This window comes from Epargyreus clarus, unplaced genomic scaffold, assembly GCF_041222505.1.
Source record: "Epargyreus clarus isolate Ecla_fem2 unplaced genomic scaffold, WU_Ecla_fem_2.2 ptg000026l, whole genome shotgun sequence".
NCBI classification, from domain to species: domain Eukaryota; kingdom Metazoa; phylum Arthropoda; class Insecta; order Lepidoptera; family Hesperiidae; genus Epargyreus; species Epargyreus clarus.
Window position 1 is genome coordinate 8,484,163 of NW_027332233.1, and position 22,414 is coordinate 8,506,576.

Below are 22,414 nucleotides of genomic sequence, written 5' to 3' on the forward strand. Positions count from 1 at the left end.
AATGAGTGTTAGGTCACGCTCACATTACGGCGTTATCGCATATTTATTTGTCTTAAATTCCCAACAAGCACCAATATTCCTGAGAACGCACAGGCTTATTGATAAACAAGTTTCTTTAACCGATAGGTACATGATTTAATTTTATATAATAGATGCTTGTATTACTGGAATACGAAGCTTGTTTGTGAAGCGTTAGAGTGGAGATTGTGTTGTCGCGTCGGCTATTTACGTGATAAAGACGAGTGGCGGTGGGCGAGGGTGAATGACCGGGAAATTTTGGCGCAGGCCGGTCAAGGCCGTCGCCCGCGCAGGCGCCTTGTCACATTTCCACCAAATACCACTGCTTTCTTAGCCGCCATTTATTTACTTCATAATTATTCCAGATTCTAAATTCAAAATTGTTATAAATTATTTTGGCGTATAAACTACAATCGTGTGACTAATGCCACGTTCGAAATCCAAAATCGTTAACGAATGGAATTTATGTTTACCAAAGAATTACTTATTTGTTGGTTCTGTTAACAAAATCCAATGAGTTAATCGGATAATCATGGAATTGAGAGCAATGTATAATAATTGAAGGTTAAATACATTGCTATCCACATTTCCGGGAAAAATGTATCAAAACAAATTGATATTGTCAGTATATTACATAGATTAGTAGTATATTAATATTAATTTGGCAGAAACAAAACTGTATATTTTTTATTTGAAAAGCGAATCTTTTTTATTTAGTAGCTATTGTAGAGTTAGTTAGTATTAGTTAGGTAGTTTAAATTACAAATGAAAACTAATTACGTCATGACAGACTAGACTATTAAAATGTAAAGTACCTACTTATTCATCTACCTGTAATACAGGTTGTATTCAGGTATTGATGGTAGTAGGACTGTTTGTAGTTCGACTGCGTGGCACAACTACCACCCCTCGACTGCTTGAGAAGAGGTGTGAGTTTGACAGGTACCGATTTTAACATTTTGGCGTAAGAGATAATTAACAGGTACCTATGAGCCGTTCCCACACACACCTCACAAAAAATCATGTGCTTATGATCGACCTCATATACAACTCTAGTCCTATTTGAGGTCAGTAATATATGAATAAGCACTTAATACCTATCTGTTTTCGTTTTTAGACACGACTAAGAGTAAAAACTTAAATCGGCATGAAAAAACTTAAAAAAGGATTGCCTCACCAATATGGTGCGTGGATGAAAGGTGTTCGCTCATAATGCCATTATTTGAAGTTTTTGCTCAAAAAAGCTTCAGAAATTTCGCCAAACCCATTTTTTCTGTAAAGTCGCTTTTTAAAGGTTTCTCGTTCTTTAAGTTTCCTCCCACGTGACGGGATGTTTAGATTTTAGACGGCGCGGTTGCAAAACCGAGCCTTTTGTTAAGGGTTATTTATAAAAATGAACTTTATGAAGTATTTTTCCTACTTGTTTTGATTCAACCTTGTACAGAAACGTTAAATTGTTTTATTATTTCATTATAAGGTACTTATATGGAAATAATAAAATATAATAAATTTACCTATATAATTAAAAATTTTAGAAGTACTCAATAGTAGAGATCTATTATAGATAAAGCCTACGTTCAGTATGTTAGGTAAGTTGTGCACCTGTGAACAGATTTCTATGGGCTCATATTTCTGTGTCAAGCGATACTTTTTGTTCTTAAAACATTTTAAGCTAATCGAAAGTTTCCTATCAAAAGTTAGTAATCCACAAACAATAAAAAACGTAGCATATGCACACAATAATAAGTACGTGAAAGTGAGGAGCGCAATTTTTTTACTTCCTTCCGCTGCCCTCACTTTTAATATTGGGACGTTGGTTTCAAATTACTTTAATAGCTTCAAACTTGGTATCGGACACTGGCCTTTATGTCTGTGATTATAGGGGTTATAATTGTATGTTTATAGTAATAAGAAGTCGGGTGTCCCGTCAGTCGGTAGCCACATGTATTACAGTGCATTGTTAGCTGTGACCGCAGTCAATGGGGCCGATTCACTTTTGACGATCTCGTTGGATCGGACGTATTTTTTACTGTTCTATAAAAAGCCATCCGAGTGCCATATTGTTTGCAATTTATGGCTTCCGTTTTTTCTATTTCCGAATTAATGGAATAGTAAAAAATTGGAGCTAAAGGTGGTAAATTCGATTAGGAAGCACTACTCTAACAAATATGTCTGACTGTATGTCTTTCTCCTATAATAGTCTAAAAATAAGGTTGGCATCAGTGACATGATTCATACATAGATGGAAGCTTCTGAGGTATCTACAAGTCATTTTTAGGGATGGTTACTTTGATCTTAACAAAGTATTTGACCAACAATTGGGGTTGTAGAGACTACTAAAGGTCAAGATGAAGTCTGTACTCATTGCTACTTCTATTAATTTACAATTTTTAGGCATAAAGACCAATTCTTTTTTTTTATTACTTACTTTTTGTGGTCTCGTGAAAGTCGTATTTGTGGGTCACACACACAATTAACGTTAACGTTATTTTTCCCATTTTTTTTCAATACCATACCGAAAACAATACAACCAAGTCCTTTGCGTTTTATGCGCCTATAGCAAAAGTTTGTATAGAAAAAACGATAATGACGTTGGAATTATGCAGGGTCGTTACAGTGTCCTTTGTAAAGGCAATAAAGTGGCGAGGCGGGCGGCCTTCCCACTGGACCAAGGACACAGGACAATGGCGGGCCAGCCACACCAACGGCTCTACAATGTCACTAGGTGAACCGGATATAATATTGGGACATTATTTTATAAGATACATACTGTTACTTTACAAACAGTAGGTACTTTATTAAACGCATAGTTTAAGGGTAAGTTTTTTAACATTGAGTGTTAAAAAGGAAAACAATTTAAGATAAATAAATGAAAAATGTTGGGTAATGCACTACTTTGTTTATTTATTTAATTTTAAGTTTAATTAAATTAGAAATATGGTAACTAACTTTCTATTTAATTGAGAACCACACGTGGCTACGTTTTAAAAATATTGTATTTAACTAACAAGAGAAAATTATTTTCATATGTAAAATGAACCATCCGGTAATATTTCAATTGGTTGGTCACCCTACTGTTACCACTTTTAGAACCTCTATTATCGCACTCATAAATTACTTTAACAGTTTAAATGTGGTCAACAGCTCGGTTTTGTAAACAACAATGCGACATATAGTTACTAATATAATACTCGGAATAGATCATGAACGGAAATAATGCACTTGAAAGTGGGGTAGGGATGTAAATTGTAGCTATTTTTGGCTTATAATTGCAACTAAAGAGCTGCTATTTTTGGTTTAAAATTCTTTAAAGAAGGGGAGACACATTTATGAGGCAACTTAGGCTTCAAACGTAGTAAACGCATTTGTGGCCGACCTCGAGGAGATCTCTAATTGTATCTTAAGTTCATTATAGATGTCCATTGGCGGCAAAAACCAGTGACCGTGTCTGCACACATTTACTACTTCCATTTAATAACAAAAACAATCTATTTGCATAAAAGAGGTCGAATCCGAGACGTGACGAATTGAATATCGCTTAATATACCTTATGTAAGCATTTATTCACGTGCCCTCAAAATAAACATAGCAAAGACGCAATAGATGTAATATGACGGCGGTCTCTATGTAGAGATCGTTGTAGAGTTCTGCGAAGCGTTGGTAGAGTTCGGCACTGGTCCGGGCGCGGGCGTTTGCGGTCAAGGCCTCGCTGACAGGCGGTTACATGATGCGCTCTTGAAACGCGATCCGATCGATTGTTGTTGTTGTTGTACCCATTTTTATTGTGAACTCCGCTGTTATTGTACGGCCCACAATGGATATGTAAACATTTGTAGAGTTTGGTCTACTTGGAAATTTCCTATACTTAGGTTTTTCTTTATTATACCTTCAATACGTATGAAAGAAATATTTTAGTTAATTATTTATAAATCTCTTCCCTCATATAATAAAAGTTTTACTTCACCTACATATGATTTTTAAGATAATTTAAGGTGCAACCTCATTGCAGTCATGCATCGGAAACTCTACATTTTTTATGTTACCAAATATATTAAGCAATTGTAATCAAATATCTAATGTTTAGGTTATTTAAATAGTTTCGCACCTGCCTCACATAGTCGCAATTCGCAATTTTTCTAGAATCTATTAAAATCGCGTCGGTTTCTAGATTAGATAACACGACAGCTGTTTAGGTATGCGTTCTTTTGTTTAATATTTTTATCGTATATAATATTGTATAAGGTATATAACGTGTAGCGAAACGTTCCGAGCTCAGGCGAGTTTTTCCGAGGCGGCGAGGTCAGCGCGAGTCAATTACCCCGTAGCGGTGACGACAGTGCCTGCGCACCACTTCTACATATGTTACTGTCGAATTGTTCACAAATAGATAAACTAGACGCAACTGCGATACAACAAGAATATTAGGAATTCGTTTTTTTGCTATATTGAACATTCCAAAAAGTATGAGGATAAAAACTGGTCACTTGGGGCTTTTTGATAGTCAAAGAATCATTTGAATCGGTCTAGTAGATTTCCAGATTATCTTGTATTAGTATGTAATTATATCAACCTACATATTTCTTCATTCATGCCATTATACGGCTGCAAATATGACAATCATATTTTAGTTCAAAAGTCCACATACAAAGTTCAAATTGATTCCCTAATAACGTACCAAGATAAGAACGTAATTTTTTTCTTTGTTTGAGTACCGAACAAAGCAAATGGTAATAGGCATTTATTATAAAAAAAAATGTATACTTCTTTATTTTTTAACCGACTTCTGCTATTCATTAGTATCCTCGGTCAACATTACTGGTTTGTGAGAATCACGGTCAAAGCGTAACTAAGCGATATCACGACGTGGCATCTGGTGACGTGACGTGACCTGACAATACGCGCCGATGATGGAGCGTGCGATTAGGGATGCAACGATGTATCGATATATCGATATATCGATACTTATATGAATTAATGATTCATTGCTGATTTGACTTTATCACAGTTAAATATCTGGGGGCATGGCATCGCCCCCCCAAGTCGATCAATTAAATATTCACGTAGCAGCTAACAAAATAACACTGAGTTTGTGAAAAAGCGTCGTTAAAATTGGATATTTGAAATCTGTCGATGAAAAAGGCAGAATGTATATTTTGTGAATTATCGCTAGGTATATCAATAAGTTCATTATTCTCGATATCGATATTTTCAAAATTTTACAACCCTACGTGCGATCCGGACGAGCTCAATCGTTGGCGACCTCGGGTGATTCGGCAACCCGTGCCAAGGCCAAGGTCAATTTGTCGGGTGAGCTCAATTAATAGCAATGGCCGCAGGGGCCCCACACTTAGTGCGCTACACCTGGAATATTCGCTACATTGCTATCCGCTTCCTATCACTAGTTTTTGCAAACTTCGTCCACGTGGATTATAATTATTTTGTAAACGTGTTTGCAATTTTAAAGCTGTTTCAGAATACTACAAAAACACAATGACCAGTTTATTTGAGCTTCTAGATACATGGTAGCGCGTGCTTAAAAGGGATCAATCTATATTTATTACAGCTTTAGGGTTTTTGAAAATTATCATTACTAAATCATATTTTAATAACGTATTCTGGTAACACCTTATACCTAATGTTTTAAGGAATGAGGAAGAACGAACGAATAAACTGTCAGTTACAACATAACCTTGTAAATAGATTATTAAATTCGCATTGGTTTATAAATGTTATGTAAAATACTAATTTACTCGTCAGTCAAACATATAAACGTAAGCTAAATGGGAACGACCTTCAAAACTTGGCAGAAACCACGAGAATCGTCAATATGATTACATATTATGTTGTGTGTGTATGTGCATATATAGAGGAACACTAGTAGATTCATAGAGTATATGACTAAACCCAACATAAAATGTACCTACCTACTTTACTTTTTTAACCGACTTCCCAAGGAAGAGAGGTTATCTGTTTGACACGTATATAATTTTTTTATACAATTTTAAGTAAATCAATGTTTTATTTTCAAGTTTTCTCTTTTTTCATCACCAGCATTAAGGTGTTACAATTTTAGCGAAACAAATAGTATTTCTTATTGATTTACATGTCTCTATCTGTAGCCGCAACAAATTTCTATCGAAATGACGCATTATTTAAATGACCGTAAATAAGGAGTAGACTCATTGGCTCCTGGTACTTCCCTCTATCGCGTCAATGTCGAATAATACCGAATTAACCGCACTATGGCCTCAAGGCAATGTCAAACTAATGAGGAAATTGTAACAACGAGTCCGATTTGATTGAACTGCAAGTTCAAAATCTTAAATTACATGTTCTATATTTAAATACAAAAAAGTAATGATATTTTTTCAATTTTTTAATAAAATAGTTCGTCGGTACCACGTATCGACACAAAATAAAAGACAATAAGACATTAAACTAATCACTAATTAAATTAAACCATAACTAGTAAAAACGTATTTACAAAATGTATACAAAAATGAAAAACAAAAACGCTACAATAAAATAAAAGGAATTTGATTAGTAAAAAAGAGAGAAAAATGTACTTCACAGTTTTGTCTTTGTCTCTTTGTATATAAAAGTGAGTACATATTATAGATATAATGCATATATGCATAGATATGTATGCATGTACTAAAAGTCGTTAGGAGAAAAACATGTTAGGGTCACCTACATTCATCATTGACTAACTAATGCAAATGACAGACAATAATAAATGTTTGAATTGTCTGAATTATGTTTACAACTAAGTAAGTATTATTCTATACACTCCACGTAAATACCGAGGTACATATATTATTATTAATACAGTTAATGTATCATTTGTAGTTCGTTTTTGACATTAACTATAGTGAGGTCCTCGTAAACTCAAGAGAGTGTAACAATTCCTTTCTCTCTTCTTTTAGATCATGAGTACGCTTGCCTTGATATTTACTCCGAAGCGAAACTTCCTGCTCGACATAAGGACGACTGCGTATGAAACAGAAATATTTGAGGAGTGGTATGTGGGCAACAAATGTTTGGTAAACTCCGCACTTTTATATAATACAGGAAATATAGCAGTAAGTATGAAACAGAGATATTTGAGAAGTGTTAAGGGGGCGACAAATGTTTGCTATACTGCGTACTTTTATAGAATACAGGAAATATAGCAGTAAGTATGAAACAGAGATATTTGAGGAGTGTTAAGTGGGCAACAAATGTTTGCCAAACTGCGTACTTTTATAGAATATAGGAAATATAGCACTAAGTCCTTCGCGCGAGACGTGACTTAACGAGAATGTGCCAATTGGAGCATTGAAATCGGCTATTGGCACAAGATGGCAGTGGATCTGTAGCACGGTGTCGGTGGTAGATGGCGCGGTGAAAATAAGGCCATGTTTACATTTGCTACTGAACTAAATGTACCTACCTGTAATTTGCGTATTTGCTATTAGATAGTAAGGTGATTAAAGTAGTACACACGACTATGTAATTCTATCAATGAGCATGAAAAGCATGCTCAAACGTATACAAGTGTTTACTTTTTGCTAGTGGTAAGAATTCGGCGAAATTTTGCGTGGTTTGAGTGACGTAGCACCACGTGGGTGGCCGTGGTGCTACGTTAATGCTTTAAAGCAACAATGTAACTTTGCTATACTTATTTTTATTTGAAGAATGTGATAAGATCCATTACATGATGCCTTCCAACATAACATACTGGAGTAAGAACGCATTTGTAATGAACTTCATTGGGGACTGCCATCTTAATTTGTTTTCGTGTCAAATACCCATGCTTGGCAACGGCAGTATGTACGGCCTGACTTTTGCTTCTTTCATCACTAAAATAAATCGCACGTTTTTAAACTCAGTAGCACGTGTAAAAAGGGACTAAGCGAGCTATTGGTAGTGGTGTGCGTAATCAGAGCGGCGCGGGAGCAGCGGTTGCCTAGTGCCGCGCAGGCGCACCGCACACGGGCGATGATGCGCGGTTGTATAACCCGTTCGTTGTGTGCAAGTTACGTTGCATTACTCACTTCTACACAACAGGGACAAGAATGAGGAAGTGTGCCGTGTTCGTTTCCTACTGTTACATTTACTCGCCCTCGTTTATTATGAGACAAGTGATTGGCTATATCCATATCACCTTTATAGTTTAACGTTGTTTTGGTTGGGTTCTTAATGATAATCTTTACAAGGTTTTAGCTTAATAAGTATTTTATGTAATAAATGTAGTTTACTTTATGTTGAATGGACATATCAGTTCGTGGACTTTCGATCCTAAATAGGATAGGAGTACCTTCCTCAAACCGTTCACTCAAAATTAGAAGTTATTCTTGTTATTTCATGATTTATAATTAAATTGTAATTAAAATATATACGCAGTTGACCCAAGTTATCTACACGTGTATCAGGAGATAAATTCATTGTTCCCATTTCTACCGAATACGATAAATTAAACTGCATTATACTGATCTATTCCGATTTTTTGTAAACAATGCATTAGTAAACGTGAAACTCTGAAACTTGTGCTGAATACATTTTTTAGAAATTTATCGCCAACTTTCCAGGAATAAAATAAGGAAAGAGTAGCTGAATAAAGTATAGTATATTCCTATACTCTACGTAGAGTCAAAAAATATATAAAGTCTCATTGTTGTGACCAATAGTTTTTAGAAATTGTTGCAAGCTTTACGCTAATAATATAATCTGAAATAGGTAGCTGAAAAGTGTAATATATTCTACCTACAACGTTCTACAAAAATATAAAGCGTTCTATTATATCAGTCTCACAAAGAAAAAGGTAGAGTAGTTCTAAATCCGTATGAGATCTCGTCTGATTAGAAAATTCGCGAGGTGCGGTGCGGAGGGGCCGCACTCAGGCTGTGTCGGAATTGCGCAGCATCGCTCCTGAAAACGTGTCCGAAGAAAGTTCACGGCCGCGCGTTGACGCCGTCCGCCCGCCCGCTTCCGCGCGCCAACCTTCCGCTCTCACCGCGCCCACATCAATACGCTTTCAAATTTCAGCTCGCTTATATTATTACGACTTCTAAATTATTAAAACTGATGAAGTATAATATTATACCCGCTTCTAAATTATTTAAACTGATGGCATATAAGATGATTATACAAGCTTCTATTTAATGTAATATTGTTGTATTATCGGTGGCTACAGAAATTGTTTCGACAGTGAATACTCGTACAATTCGCGACACCTACGGTAACAAAAGGCTCTTTTAATTGAAAATTAATTTCTCCTTCTTTTTATTGTTTAAAGAACTTGAGACATTTTATATGTGTGTCTGTTAAATTATTTAGTTGTGATGAAATCGTCTACGTAGGAACCTATTTTAGGATCAGACGGTAAAAAAATATATCTCTCGTAGGTACCTAATATTAGTTTATATAATAATTAAATAACACATATTAAGCTTTTTGAATTATTCATGTAGGTACTCAGGGAAAATCGTAAATAACTGCGCAATTACCTTAGTGTTGCGCCATTTTGTTCTAAAAATATGGACGTACCTAGTACCTACTTAGCCAAAAATATTCTTAAAGGCTCGACATTTTAATTTTTTATCATGTAAATTAGGCGAATGTTAAGACGAGGGTGAAGAGGACTTAAGTTAGATCAGGTGTTTCTGTTAAGTTGGAGCACGGACACGTCCATCTAATTAACCTAAGATGGTATGAGAGGTAGCTAGTATTTCTAAGAGTAGTTCTAAGTATACGTTTGGTATAGAGCAGAGGTTCTTAACCTTTTTATCACAATGGACCGTTTAACACATTGTTCGTCTTGCCACATTGGCCGCTTGTGTAAAAAAAGGATTTTCATATAATATGTCTTTGAAAGAAATCGATGAAAAATAAGAGGTTCTCCTGTTTCGCCGATACCCACATTAGTGTAACTACTGCTTCGATCCACCACTGGTCCGCGGACCACCGGATCAAAAACGTTGGGTGTAGAGGTATGTATGGTGGATGCGCGGGGAGTGAGGCGGGGGTGCGGGGGGGACCCATGGCCTTCACTCGTTCGTTGGCCGCGCGGCGCGTGTACGGCCCGCGATAATTTCGGCGGTTGCGCCGAGTTACTGACCCCGGCGTTGTTTGCGACGCAAATCATCCTTGACTTTATTTAAATTACCACTTTGAACGCCTTCTTCTTCCTTCTTTTTCAATGTAATGCAAATCCGCTGGTTTCAAGGTTCAACTGGCTTCCTATTCGCAGGCATTGAAACGCGCGCGGAGTTACGCGGCAAAAACCTCGCGTCGATAAGTCCACTACTTGTTCATATTTTATAACACTATTAAAATAATTTGCGTCATTATTGTGCCAAATTCAAAGTAAAATTTGGTCGTCATCGAAATTAGTCACACTAGAATTCAATGCCAGACTACGATGTAACGAGATTTCACCGCGTTTTTTCATCGCTGTAAGTAATTAAATATATTTTCAGATCTAAATTTAAAGACAGCAGTCATTAACCGTATAAATATTAAAATTGTATACATTTTAAGATCGAGGTCAAGCGAAGTTTAAGTAAACAAGATGCAAAAACAATTAAATCGATACAAAAAATATATTTCTTTGTCATTTTCGTGTGCTGTATGTTTTTTTTATTGGTTTACATATCCATATCCCTTCACATTAAAGTTGGTTGCATATACAGTAATTATGTAGTGATTACAATTTGAGTATCTTCAACTATCTTCATCTTTACTTTTGATTATTGGTCATCTTCACTCATAAGGTGTTATGTTAGATTTCATGTACCTAATTCTATCACACAATGCTGATATATCATTTCACATATACAATCGAATATTTTAGTATAGCTGAGTGTAAAAGATGTTATCTAAAATATCATCCACTTGTTTTTGTTTTTAAACTACGAAACTGGTCACCAAACTTTGAACGAAAAAGAATCGTGCAAAATGTATGTATGTTAATTTCTTGTATTATTTCAAATATTCGTACGCGAAGACGCTGATATATAGCGATTTAAAAACGTGATGCAAAAATAGGGTGTATATGAATTTAATTTAAATAAATCAATAGATTTACCGCGAAAACAAATGTATCATAAATATTGTAGTAGAGAGGTTACCGCATTAGAAATAATTTCGTTTATAGGTAACAAGTTTGGCCGCGATTTAGTCAGCGTAATGGCTTTAATCCTGTGAGTATAATTATAACCTAAAAATTAACCAGATTTCATTGAACCTTCCAACCCAAATTTAAAGTCCCCAGGAGAGGATTTTACGAAAATCCTTTATCATCTCACTACGAAAATCATTCAAAATTAAGCATCGGAATTTACTTCTTGATTTTAAAAATGCGTCTATAAACTCTCTAACATGTTATATGTATTTGCCCATATTTTTACGCCTAATATGTGCTGCTGTTGCCTAATCCGCTGGTTACATAATCAAACCGTTTAGCAATAGGATAGGGTTTAACAAACTATGCGGTTAAAGTTCGAAGCAGGAGAAAGTAACGAGGTACCTATTACCTATAACCAACTTTCATTTCATCATAGACCGGTTTCAATCACTTTTTTCCGACGTGCTACTGCAACTACTGACGCCATTTTGAAGTAGTTACATATTTAGATTTATTATCTATTTTTATATAATTGACTTATTTTTCTTTATTTATTGATTACACACATTATTATCATAATGAATATCATTAACTCTATTTGTTATTATTATTCGGTTTTTGTTTCTCACAAAAATGTTTGGGTTCTAATCTACTTACTAACCTTTGTTTAGTAACAAGTATAGACAACGTATGGTACAAACTCAACATCAAAATTTAAAGAAACTAACTTTCCCTTTAAAAGTAAATTTAAGTAATCAATTGTATAATTTATAGCTCAGAGAAATTACAGCCAAGCATCCTTATCGCTGAAATATACGTCTGGGTTAAGTTTAAACGGTATTTCTTCAGTTTTCCTTGTATTTAGTGTCAACGATACTCCTATCTGTCTTTATAGAACATACTCATTACATATTCATGTTAAACATGTCGTGTTCCATAACAATACCTTCATAACAAACCAAATATCACACAGTGGCTTCATTATTTGTGAAAGGTTCATCAAACTCTCCGACAGTAATCGTGCGTAGGACACGATTACCGATTAGGTATACGTAGTTATAAAATAATCGAGCGATTTAGACCAAGCGGTCTAATATCAACTTTACTACTAGTTATCAAAGTAGTTTATCGATAAGAATAGTAAAGCAGTATACAAAAAAATAATACAATAAAACAGTCGTTCAACTTTGGATATGTATTATTACGGGCAGTTTGGTAAAACGGGCCGAGTTGCTTCAGTTTAATATCCGAGGTTATTATCAAAGCGGTTTCGATTTTTGGCAATCGGCAATTATTTTTGGGTCGGGTGGCCTTATGTGCTTCCTCGTCTCCCAGCTGGTGGAGAAACGCAACAGAAGGTACCTTGTTATTAGTAAAAAGTGGTTGATCATTTGAATTTTTTGAATCTTTTGTGGTGGTTTTTTTATCAGGAAGAGGGCGACAAGGTGTACTTATCATACGCGTGGCGTTACATGTGTTCGCGTGCCACGTTTCGGGGTGGCTTGCGAAAGTGCACATGCCGATTTCACTTTTGTGCATTTTTTTAAACGTGCAATTACCGAACGTAGTCGAATTATCTAGCATTGTCTGTGAACGCAGCAGCGTAGCCCGGTGGTACGAGTCTCCACGCTCCAGGTTTGAGTTTAAATAGGCATAAAACAGTTGAATGAAATTTTCGCGAGAAAATGTACACAAACGAAAGCTTTCTTTAGCATTCTCAAATATTACTTAAATCTAGAAATCCACAAACCGCCTTAACTTTTTTATCCTGCGTAGAAACGTGTGCCCATACAGCAGTCACCTATAGGAGATAGTAAAAAACAAAGTGAAGAGCTTGAAGAATTAGCCATGGGTTGGTTCGTGAGGACGTCGGTTATAATAACTGGTAGTGTCGGCGACCGCGCGCGCGTGCACTCAACTTCGTGAGTGCGTGTAACGGTGTGTACCAACTACCAACTACCAACTACCAACTACCACCATCAACCTTGATATATAACTAAAATAAAACAAGCAAAAAAATGCGTGCAAGGGATTAAGAAATAACTCGTGTAGCAAACACTTAATGAGAAAATATATTTGCCGTTAATATAGAGTCGAGTTTTGCATTTTGGTAATGAAGTCAATATGTTGTTATTTGCGAAATGTATTGCGAAGTAACGGGGAGTTATTGGAGTTATTAATAAATTCATAAATTATATAACAAGTATAATAAACGTTGTTATTGAAAATATATAACTGATTTAGAATGTCCTTTATGGAGTAATTAAAAAAAAATGGAATAATTTCGCTGGCAAAAAAAATGTTTTAGCGTTAACTATAATTTCTATATTTTTTTAACAAATAATCGCAGAAAAACAGAAAAGTTTTTTATGTATTCTAAGTATGTGGGTTAAGGGAGATAAAACGTATGACCGGTTGGTCGTGACCCATATTATCGCGGGGACAGAGAGCAACGTAGCGATTCAATACCATCTGCTGAACCCATAATATAACAATAGAAATTCGCTAACCCTTACTTCAACTTCCTTTCAATTTCGATTCCATTTTTTTGATTTTTTAGAAAAAATCAGGTAAAATCGAATTGTTAAAAAATGACGATGCGAACCCACGTACCCTTTCTTTTCATCTCGGATTTCACGAACAGGTAAACTCCAAGTTTTTGCTCAAATGTGTATCTTTGTGCAAGTTTCGCGATATCTAACTCTTCTATGGACGTGTAAAAAATTAAAAGATTCTTTAATCGAAACGTTTTTGGGGACAAAAAATAGGGATAGGACTGTTCAAAGATTAGTTTTTTAACGTCCCTTTGTTGCGACGGGATCGTAACCGACATTCCCAGATAGTCGGCAGCATTGTGTTTTCGCTAAACGATATCGCGAAGAGGGATCTCCTTTCAAATCAGCTTCTTAATGATAAAATATCAGCGGGAAGCCTCGATATATTTCCAAAATATGCTATTCTCATAATTTAGGCATTTATTCAGTTGTTGACATGAAATCGAAAATAATCGTACACTTCCATGAAATAAATGTGCGATTTGTTTTTTTACAATGTGTTAAAAAGATTTCTGAAACGACATTAAAGTATTTCTATAGCAGTTTTTTACTGCCTTGCTAATAATTTACGTAATTTATTTATTTAAAGTAAATATAGTTAGACGGATAATAATTACATACTACTGTGTTCATTACGTAACCATTGCAATGATTCATGATTATGGTCTATCCATTATTATCCCACTGCTGAGCGTGGGGCTGCTTTCACAATTCGAAGGGTTGAAGCCATAGAATGCCAAAGCAGACCAAGTGCCAAGACCAGATATATGGATTTAATACGCCATGATGTCGATTATAGTAGTGGAAGGATTAGATTATTTTATATAGGGATTATATCAAAAAATTTTTTTTAATTTTGATTTTCAACTTAAACGATAGTGCCGCGTCTAAGAACTCCCTATAAATGTTTGCGAGGCGAATAATTTCACGTTCTATTTTACCAAGCGGCGACTACGTGGCGCTAGGAGCTACGGAGGTGGAATTACGTATGCATTACGAATACAGTTGCAGTTGCATTAGTAAGCGATTTCACGACAATTGCGGCGCGGCTGACGGCTGTTCGCGAGTCGCGAGCGGTTATAGGGCGAGCCCCGTTAGAACGGGGTGACTGACACCACACCACCACTGCAGCCTGGTGCATTGTGCTCTAACGAGAACGCATTACGTGCAATCATAACTTGTGAGCCAACAGCACTTTACCCATGCCACTTGCGGAAACTCAGACCATTTCTCCAACTCTTACCTGTAACAAAGGGAAAACACATTTAGTTTTATTTTTAAATTCAACGAGGAAATACTGAAGAAGCTGACGCGGCAGCACTTGTGCACCTTTTATAAATATGCACAATAGATGCAGTAGGATATAAATAACTACGAGGTGTTCCAAGTAGGTCCAACGTAACGTCGGTCCATGACCGACCTTACGGACTGCAGTCCTATTTTGGGCCGGTGCAATATAAATATCTTTCGGCAGAAACGATCCGTCCGCGTAAAGCGCATTGATTCTACTACGAGCTACAGAAGTAGTAGAAACTAAAAGTTGATAATTATTAAAACAAAACTAAAAATAAAAAACTTTGTTCGGTTTAATTGCTTTGAACACCATAACCAATCATTGATTCTAAATCAAGTGGTTAAATTTGTTTACCTTTTGCTGCTGACAATATATTTAGATACTTCATGTGTCGAAAACTATATATATACTCGTAAATGAGCGTGAGTGTGAAACATTTATGTACTGTCCGTGCTTGCCGTGCAAGACCTTTGATTAGTAGACTGGTTCAAACTTATTTTAATCAAGAGATAATTACCATAGACAACTAATGTATGTATAACCATTATAAGATAACATCGTTAAGTTTCTTGTTCTAATTGTGCAGATGGTCAGTATGGCTAGATCACGATAAGACTAACTACAGTTAATACACATGTGTTGAACATGAAATGTTCAGTATGTAAAATATCGGGGTATTGACTTAGCTTCATAATTAACTTCATGCTAATGTGCATTGTTTCTAAGTCAAAGTCAAGTAAAGGTGCTTCAATACCAGTATTTTAACTGATCCACAGTGGGTATACGTCGGTAAAGGAAACGCATAAGGTCAATGTTCGAAATGGTGTCATTCACAGTCGATGGTGGCTACTGAACTCGCACTGGGCGTCCTTGAGCCACCAAAATCGCCAATCACGAACACACAGTGAAGAATTCAGCGTCTTACACAAACACACACGCAACGCCGGTAATAAGCTCACGAACTCGGTCCTCGAGCCGCTGAAAATGGCGGCCGGAGACTCGCCAACAATGATAAACAATTTTGTTTATTTTTGCAGTGAACAGGTAGAAATTGGGCCGTCTAAAAATATTCTGTGGTATTTGCGGATTAGAGAAATTTTGCTTGTAGATAGTTTGTTATTTTCCCTTAAAATTTATTTTAATTACATTTTTTTTTTATTTTAATTAAGTATGCGACAAAACAGTATTAAAACACTCTGAAATAACGTTAAATAGAGCTATGAAATAAAATAGAACCAATGAAACGGCTAAATAAAATTTGGTAGTTTACAGTGCCACCATCCGGGGTCGATAATAATAAAATTTATGATATTCGAGTCAGCGAGGCCTCGGGCCAGTGACCGCCACCAAATTCAAGGTCTGCTTGCAGATCGCGGTAAACAAGTGCCAATGTAGATAACGTCCACACACACAACCTAGGTAATAGGTGTGTGGGCTCATATACGCGTAGCTATTTCCAGCGCTCTACGAAAATCTAAAAAGGTTACCAGGTTTTCACGTGTATTATTTTTCGGAAGTTTTTCGTAACTACCTATCTATCAGCGTATCACATATTTTATCTATCTTTTAACATAATATCTAACTCCATGATATGGTGGTGTTTAAAAAAAACAAGCTTAAATTAATTAACAAAATGCAAATGTAAAAAAACAATGTAAATGTTATTTTAACTCAACTAATAACAAAATTCTTTGTTTAATGGAAATCAGTGGAAACAGACGAGATAAGTAAAAATATTACGAATTAAATGATGCTTATTTAAGCTAAAATATAAATAACGGAATTTACATACTGTATACGTAAACAATACTTTCGGGTTACCAATTATCTTTAAGCATTGTTATTTACTTTGGGCGAAAATATATGTATTTTCGTTAATATATTTAAACACCAAAAGTATTTCTGGGAGTTTTTGCGAATGGAAGTTCCTTCGAGTGGTTGCCAAATCGCTAAAAGTTGGCATTTAGACGAGCATGACTAAGAGGGAGAGAATAAATGTTTCAGTAATCCATCACGGATTGGTACACACTAAATTCTAAACATGGACGCGTATAGGTATTAAGGAAACTCGTGAATATGTGAGGAGACTTGAAAATGTGCGACAGAAGTAAACTATGATAACTATGATTTTCTTTTTTCGATTTCTTTATTTTTTGGTGCATAGTGTACTTTATGAGTTAGTTAAGTAAAGAGAAGTGAAGTAGAATAATTACTATGAAAAATAAACTTTTTTGGTGCACAGTGTACTTTATGATTTAGAATAGAATAGAATATACACTTTATTGCACACTTACAGTAGAATTTAACAATATTATTTATTAAGGTTAAAACAGTATGCAATAGGCGGCCTTCAGGATTTAGTTTAGTATTAAGTAATTTTAAGTATACTTAATATTAAACATTGAGTTATTATCACATGTAATAAAATTAGGTAATGTCATTGCCGTCGTAAAATCGTATACCTTCCCAGAAATTGTAAATTTTGATTTGAACATAGATAAATAACGGATATCATAGAAATATTATTAGGTATGAAATTAAAACGAGTAATTTATCTATAATAAGTGGTCTCTTGGACCTTGGTTTGGTAGAAACTGGTTACGTACAATTGGTGGCGAACGCGGCCATGTGCTCGGAGTGCGGTCACTAAACCAGGTGTAGTGGCAATTTAGGCAAAGGGATTAAATGTCACTGTGCCAAATAAACAATTTAAGAGTATTGAGAGTATTAGTATTGAGTCTATTATTTCTTGTTTCTTAGTAATATGTATACAGAAGTCATCGGTTTCTTGGATATTTGTTTTGTGCCTGCGTGCTTGTGATTTGTCTTTATGAGTGTACATGACAAATTCGCGTATAAAATATGGCGTAAAAATGTAAGCCATAAGTTGTTTTACAAGTTATTAGCACACAACACAGATTAAACAAATCTCATTAGATTAGTCCTTTGACAAACGTAGAGACGAGATTAGAATGTTGAGATGAAGAGTTTTTATAAGATTGTAGTGTCAAACTATCTTCATATAGAACAAATTCTCCCTGAAGCCGATCATAGATGTGCCACTCCTGAAGGTTAAGATCGCCTCATATTAACGTCAGTAGTCAGAATTGTCTCGACATCGAAATTTCTTATGTATTTTTTTAATAATTGCTGGTTGCCTATCAGAAAGTAGGTACATGAAATTTTGGCTGCAACCATTCAACGCACGTGACAATATATTTCATTTTATCAAGTTCAACGACACTTTATCGTGTTACCTTGAAATAATCACGTCTGCAAAACTATTGACGTCGAAACAAGTGTTTTTCGTTTACCTTCCAAAATATATGTTAATTGTACAATTGTACATTTCATAAAGATTTTAATTCGGGTAAAAAACATATGTGAGTTATTGACATCTATTTTATGGTATAGCATCATTGTCTGTCTGTTTGTGATATGGGGAGGTGTATATTCGTAAATGATGACGTGTTTGTGTAATACCTATCTTGGGTTAAAATTTCAGAAATATGGGACAATCCTTGTAAAACAATAAAAATAGTGAATCTGATCAATAAATAAGTCAATTGTCAAATATTAACTAATATAATATTTTAATATAATAGTAGGTATATTTAAAATATTGCAATAAATGCGCATAGGCTGAAACAACAATAACATGTTTGTACATTTCCAATTTTTTATTCTCTGCGTAGCCGGGAATCGAACCTGGAGTCCTCCAGATATTACACCAGTATGGTATCAAGCGCCTTGCAGGCAGGTGATAAATGTGTTTTTTTTTATAATATACGAACCAGGAAGTACCTACTTATAAGCATGAGAGGCGGTAAAAACTAAGAAACCTAATCCGTTACGCTTCCTTGTTTCTAGGCAGTGCACATTAACCTCACGCGATGAGGTGTCGCGAATTTACGTTATTTTCTAGCCACTGAGTAAGGATGGCGAGTCTTTCCGAAAATAATCGATTCTTGCGATTTGCAAAAGTGATAAATCGATTTAAAAAAATCGAAGTCAATACGAAACGATCAGTGAAATACGTATCCGTCACCAAAAATGTCTATAAAACACATGAGTTAATATTCAATCAAATTCGTTAAAATCGATTTTCGAGAATGAAATATCGATTCACTGATTCCTGGATATCGAAAAAATAATCGATTGTTCTGGTCCAAAAAATCAATTCTTCGATTAGGTCACATCGCCATCCCTACGACTGAGCAAACTGCCGAAGAGCCTCGTTGATGTCGACGTCCTCTCTGAACTTTCCACTCGCTAAACTTGATTATTGACACATGGTTGGTGCCCGTGAGCTAGGATACATGTTACGTAACGCTATTAGCTCTTTTAAACGCTATGGAACGCAGCTCTACAATATGCAAAGTATGCATCTATGTTATCTATGTATGTGATAAGGCATAAAAAATTTAAAGAGCCCTTATCCAGTTAAATCGATTAATCAGTTAAATCGATAGAAATTATATACATTTGAAATATTTCAAAAAGAAAAAGATGAATGGATACAGGTTTCGTAACAATTAGTCCTTTTTAAAAGCTTCGAAACGCCGGTCTACAATACTATACAACCGTAGTCAGGATTTATTTCGCTGCACTTTTAAACACTATTAAAGATAAGCAAATGTATACTACATTGAGAAGCCGTTTTCGATTTATTAATAAATAAAATCAATAGAAATTACATTATAAATATAATTAACGATGAATGAATACACGTTACATAACGTAAAGATTTGAACGCTACCGAACGCAGCAAGAGTTGTATTGCTGTACTTGGCATCTGTATGTCAGAACTATATTCAAGAAAAAATTTTTAACAAAAAATACAACCGACTTCTATGTCACTACAAAGTAAAAAATAATTCGAATAAATGTTGGTTTAGTACATATTTCTGAAGTCGGCGCTCAATATATTTCGTTGGATAACGATGTAAACAGCGTGTCTAATATGTGTGCGTGTCTAATTCGGCGCTCAATATATTTCGTTGGATAACGATGTAAACAGCGTGTCTAATATGAGCGCCGACTTCAGAAATATGTACTAAACCAACATTTATTCGAATTATTTTTTACTTTGTAGTGACATAGAAGTCGGTTGTATTTTTTGTTAAAAATTTTTTTTCACCCTTTTTAGTGATGACATAATAACATTTATATTAATACAATATAAAATTGTATAAGCGAGATCATGAATTAAGGTAAGGTCTGAATTTACATTGATTGGAACCGCCCGCTCGCAGGGCGCTGCCGCGCCCTGCTCGCTTAGTTTTATATTGTCTTATATGTTCCAACCTAACCTAACTAAATAGTCAATGATGAACTGGCTTTGCAATTTCATTAGAACCAGTAAATATCTTCAAACACAACTCAATTATTCCCATTGGTTGAGGAGTTACATATTTTGTCTCCGAGCCACATTATCAGACCCTTAAATAGTCAATGATGAACTGGCTTTGCAATTTCGTTAGAACTTTCACCAAATATCTTCAAACACAACTCAATTATTCCCATCGGTTGAGGAGTTACATATTTTGTCTCCGAGCCACATTATCAGATCCTCAAATAGTCAATGATAAACTGGCTTCGCAATTTCATTAGAACCTACACCAACATTCTTCAAACACAACTCAATTATTCCCATCGGTTGAGGAGTTACATATTTTGACTCCGAGCCACATTATCAGACCCTTAAATAGTCAAAGATAAACTGGTTTTTCAATTTCATTAGAACCTACACCAAATATCTTCAAATACAACTCAATTATTCCCATCGGTTGAGGAGTTACATATTTTGTCTCCGAGCCACATTATCAGATCCTCAAATAGTCAAAGATAAACTGGCTTCGCAATTTCATTAGAACCTACACCAAATATCTTCAAACACAACTCAATTATTCCCATCGGTTGAGGAGTTACATATTTTGTCTCCGAGCCACATTATCAGATCCTCAAATAGTCAATGATAAACTGGCTTCGCAATTTCATTAGAACCTACACCAAATATCTTCAAACACAACTCAATTATTCCCATCGGTTGAGGAGTTACATATTTTGACTCCGAGCCACATTAGCAGACCCTTAAATAGTCAATGATGAACTGGCTTTGTAATTTCATTAGAACCTACACCAAATATCTTCAAACACAACTCAATTATTCCCATCGGTTGAGGAGTTACATATTTTGACTCCGAGCCACATTATCAGACCCTTAAATAGTCAAAGATAAACTGGTTTTTCAATTTCATTAGAACCTACACCAAATATCTTCAAACAAAACTCAATTATAGCCATCGGTTGAGGAGTTACATATTTTGTCTCCAGAACCCACTCTGATCCTCATCATATTTAAATGGGACCAACTTGTAGCAATTGTCCACACACGAAATTAAAGGCATTAAAATAGGTTCATAAATGGCGAAGTTATGGCTGTTATATTTACATGGGTGGAGGAGTTCCCCTCTTTTTCTCCAGAACCAATCGATGGATCCTAACCATATTTAAATGGGACCAACTCGCAGCTCGTCTCTACACAATAAAAAAAGAATTATTAAAATCGGTCCACTAACGGCGGAGTAATTGCTGTACATACATAAAAAAAAAAAAAAAAAAAAAAAAAGATACCGGCCGAATTGATAACCTCCTCCTTTTTGAAGTCGGTTAATAAAACATAGGTACTTCTGTTATGAAGGTGTTAACCATCGACGTATCATTCATAAAAATAATAGAAATTACATTTAAAATATCAAAAAGAACGATGAATGAATGATCGGGAACAAGTTTACACGTAACTCAATGAATGGCTCATTGGTAGTCGAGGACTAGTTTGAGAAACATTATGGTCGGTGTATGATGAATATCATGATTGTTTGCATAAATCTATGTTATTACTTAAAACTCCGTCTATACAATCTATAGGAAGGAGAAAGGAAAGGATATAAAATTTAATTTAATTTAATAAAATTTATTAATTTAATACAATTGCATAGAAATACATAACTTTGTCTGTGACGGCTCGTGTCTGATACGTTCAGTGTCTGCCAATATAAATTAACTTTAATCTATCAATCGTATTTAATCGTTGAAGTAACAAAAATAACAAACGCATACGCAGTCCTATAAAAATAGCTGCAAGTTGCACGGTTACCGTATGTGAGTAACGCATAGCAGCATAGCTACATAGCTACTAGCTAGAGTAGCTAGTAGATCATGTCATACGCATGCTTGCCGCGTAATCAGACAGGATTCGCACGATGAGGCGTGCGGGCGATGCATCGCGGTGCAGTGTGCGAGAAAGACGACGCGAGTTCAATGGTATTTGATATAGTGCACGGGAGTTCTTTAACCCCTTAGCCTACCTGCAATTCCTGCGAATGAGGCGGCCCGGCCGTTGTCCCTCACTACCTCTATCAGGCACGTCGCTTTTTA

At 35.4% G+C, this 22,414-nt stretch overlaps 1 protein-coding gene across 3 annotated transcripts in view; it reads right to left on the reverse strand.

The window, feature by feature from the left end:
- Positions 1 to 22,414, reverse strand: part of Eip75B (Ecdysone-induced protein 75B) — a 126,227-nt gene that overhangs the window by 20,207 nt on the left and 83,606 nt on the right. The gene's annotated exons all lie outside the window — the stretch shown is intronic.